Source organism: Lactuca virosa, chromosome 3, assembly GCF_052849685.1.
Source record: "Lactuca virosa cultivar CGN04683 chromosome 3, Lactuca_virosa_CGN04683_v6, whole genome shotgun sequence".
Lineage (NCBI taxonomy): Eukaryota > Viridiplantae > Streptophyta > Magnoliopsida > Asterales > Asteraceae > Lactuca > Lactuca virosa.
The window spans coordinates 360,272,442-360,276,332 of NC_136428.1; the positions used below are offsets into that span (position 1 = coordinate 360,272,442).

At 33.9% G+C, this 3,891-nt stretch overlaps 1 long non-coding RNA gene across 1 annotated transcript; it reads right to left on the reverse strand.

The window, feature by feature from the left end:
* Positions 1-573: 573 nt before the first annotated feature.
* Positions 574-3,050, reverse strand: LOC145167595 (uncharacterized). The gene is made up of 3 exons (XR_013741282.1): positions 2,752-3,050; positions 833-911; positions 574-763 (listed from the first exon to the last, which is right to left on the reverse strand). It is a non-coding gene; the product is annotated as an uncharacterized LOC145167595 (long non-coding RNA).
* Between the last annotated feature and the right edge of the window lie 841 nt (positions 3,051-3,891).

Genomic DNA, 3,891 nt, shown 5'->3' on the forward strand with positions numbered 1-3,891 from the left:
ATGGAAAAAAGAGTCAACTTTCTAAAATTGGATTTTTTATGCATCCTCCCTAATAAATCAAAATCTTTTTGCCACATATCATCTTCTCATTCATTTGGACACATGACATTTTTTAGAGTTTTTGAATTTTCTATTTTCCACTTGTCATTTTATTGTATTTTTCATTTTATTAAATTAAAATTCCACATTTAATATGTAAGGTAATATATATGTAAGGTATTTATTAGTATATATGTAATGTATTCAATGTATTAAAGTCTCACTAATTTTAATAATTCAAAATTTTTCTCATTTTTCTTATAAATTCAAACTTTTCAAATTGTTAAAATTTTTTATATATATTTTTTTTAAATAAACCCATGTAATACATGGATCTCACACCTAGTTTTTTAATATAGCAACATAGTCAGGGGCTCTGCCCCTTGGACCCTGCCAGGGGCTGCAGCCCCTGGGACCCCGCTCCCGGGGCGCTGCCCCCGGACCCCCGTTCGTTTAGGGGTTTCGCCCCTAAATAACAATATACTTTGAATCTTGAAAAACTTGAACAAGTGTGCACTCCTACACCATCATAACTTGTTCAATATTCAACAAGATCACTTTTGGTCAACAAATTTAATCCTATTACACTTAAATAATATTGATGATATATAATCACAAACAACATAACGGTCATAGCTTTCTTCCTGTATGAACCAACAGTATGACATGCCCATCTACATCTACTCCTCTCAACCAACTTATCTCCACCATTTCAAACCCAAACCTGCAAAGCCACAAACAACAATTATACAAACACATATTCACAATTATAAAATAAATTAAAAAACTTTACCTTGAAGTCACCACCATAAGAAGCACCGACAACAATTACATAACTTGGATGGAAAACAGTTGCAGAAACTACTGCATCCCTGTAACCATCACATGTTCACAAAATGTTATACTGGAAAAAAAAATTATATATACATAATAAATAAAATGATTTTACAAACAAGAAAAAAAAAACAACCTGTGGGGCTCATACTTAACAGTAGACGAAGTAAAATCATTGTCCATGTACATGCAGTAGATTGTAATTATAGTATGGAGGGTATTTTGGTAAACTCACTAGTAATAAGGGCAAATATGTCCAAAAAATATTTGAACGACCTAATATTCTTTAATTAGCATCAAATCAACATTAATATCTCTATATATTCTTCATTTTGACTAGCAAAACAATTAAAAGAACTTGAAAGCACAGATAAAACAAAAAAAAAATCTTAAAAATATTTATTTGAAGGAATAACTAATGAAGACTAAAAAACAAAGTAACTCTATACTCTTCTTCCAGACAAACACTCAGGCTCCTTCATTCATTCCACAACAATTGTAAGAATAACACTCTTTAATACTTTTCACGATTAATGAGGAGAAAAAAACAAAGTAACTCTATACTCTTACATCTGAGCAAACAATATGGTAACCAATTGTCCACATGGGATACCAAAAGAGTACTACTTAGTTGCATGATACTGTCTACTAGTCATTGTATCAGCTGCAAACTTGTTCTCAACTTGTTTTAATTTTCATTATTGCTAGTGTTTAAGTTTCCAGGAAGCTGAGCCAAAAGAAGCCCATAAGAGTTTGAGGGTCCAGATACTAAATTAGCAACCTATAAAATAAAAGTTATATGAAGAAGGGTTAAATATTAAGCTATAAACTGTAAACAAGATTGGTAATTATCATTTTTTAAACAAAATAATGAACCTTTGTTCATTACTAACAACTTTATAAAAACTAGGTTTGACTTTTTAATGTCAAAACAAGATGTTCTTCCAAAGACTTACTTCTACCATGCAAGTGTAAATTGGAATCGGTTGTTTATCTTTTTTAAGAAAAGTCTTACAAAAGTCATCTGGATGATTTTTCTCACATTATATCTTTCTTTCTACCATTCGTTATATAACGGTTTCTTGCAAAAAAAATCCTATATTTCTTTCTACCATTTTAGCTCAAGATATAAAATCGATTGATATTGATGATCTTGCTCAAAATCCTAAATATTACCATTGATCAACATTTTTATAGCAATATAAGAAATCTCTAAATCTTCGGTTAATTTTAATAAATAAAAAATGATCAAAATTTTTGGTTGATTGTATTGGGAATGCATTTAAGAAATCTCTAGATCTCTTTACCCAATAAGAAGACGGAAACTTTGGGATATAGAACCTAAATGGAAACAAGAAAATTAAATGGTGAAAACCTCACCAGTATGATCAAAATAGGAAAGAAGGTACTGCTTATCCATCCAATAATGCATATCGCAGATTACCAAGAATATTAAATGTAGAATTTTCATAGTTGGGTCTGCTAATAAAACAGACCCCAATAAAAATACATTTGCTTCTCTGTAAATCCATGGTCTGAGTCTATTATAATCCTCCTTAACTGATTTATCATCAATTTACACCTTTCGTATGGTTAAATTATCACAAATTTCATGATTAAATCCATAAAATCCTTCAATTGACTATCAGCTACTCGAAATGAACTAATTAAGTAGAAGGATTTTTCGGTAATCACATAACCTAATTAGATTAGCAAGAGGTAACAGTAAATAGATGCAATATCCCAAAGGCTGAGATTAAAAGTGCTCTCCCTGACCACCACATGGGCGCTAAAGTTATCGAACATAATAGAAACGTTATCCTACAGAGAAAACGTAAATCAAACTCAGATAAAAATGAAATCGCCGAAGTGTATTACCTGATGACAGTAAGGTGCAAAAACCTAAATCGCTAGGTAACAACCAAAGTACAATAAGCTACGATGAAGTGGTCATCAGAGGACTAATCATCGACGTTGACATAACCAAAAATACAAACGTCGTGAATATGGTGGGTGGGGGGGGGGGGGGGGGGGGGGGGTTAGTACATATGAAGGAGGATGGTGCTTCTTAGTGGTTGGCGGGCTGCAGGCGGCAGTGGTGGATGCTCCGACATTGAAACGGAGGTATGATCGTAGATTGGGAAGAGGTCGAAGAGATCGAGAGGTGAGAAAGAGAGCAAGTACCTGAGGTTTCTTAAGAGAAAAAGTGGTCCAAGGCGGTCCAAGGCGGTGACAGAGCTTGAAGTGTTGATTTGGAGGGCCGAAAATAAAATATGTATAAAAGTTGAGGAATAGGAGGGCCAAAGTCAAAATTTTTAGTTTTAGGCTTAATATGTAAAAAATTTAATAGTTAAGGGTTAGTTATGAAAAAAATAACAGGGGCACATCCCCTCCTGGCCCTACATAAGCTTCGTCCCTGGTCCAAGGGTTACGTTTTTAATTCCCCAATCAGCTCCCAATTTAGGGTTTGGGTTGTTGTATTTAATTGAATCCCCTTGTTTAAGAATGTTTCAATTTACAACATTCTTGACGAAATGGGGTGATAGATCTGGAAATCACACAACTATCGTCGGCGACTTAGGGTTTGCAGAGAAAAGGGTCGACTTCGTTCACCGTCGCCACCCTCTTCTTCCCCTCAAGCCACCATCTCAAACCTTGTTTGATGTTTTGAGAGAGAGCAATGGAGAAATTGAGCTCGAACCAGAGATGTGTGAAAAAAAATCCCTAGATCATGATTTTTTGCTTAGGAATACATGGGCACGTGTTTAGTTAAAAGAAATATAAAATGGCACATATTTTATAATATGTGCCCTCCGCGTTTTTTGTTATGTTTTTTTGTTTTTTGACACTAATTTTAGGGTACGCACAAATGTGTGTCCTCTATCCTTCAAAGTTTAGAAAACTGACATTATTTTTAGGACATGCAAAAAATACTTATCGTAAATTAGTGCGTGATATTGTTCATGCGTCATTAAAGGGTTGTTTTCTAGTAGTGGTGGTTGCCCTAGGAAAACCTAG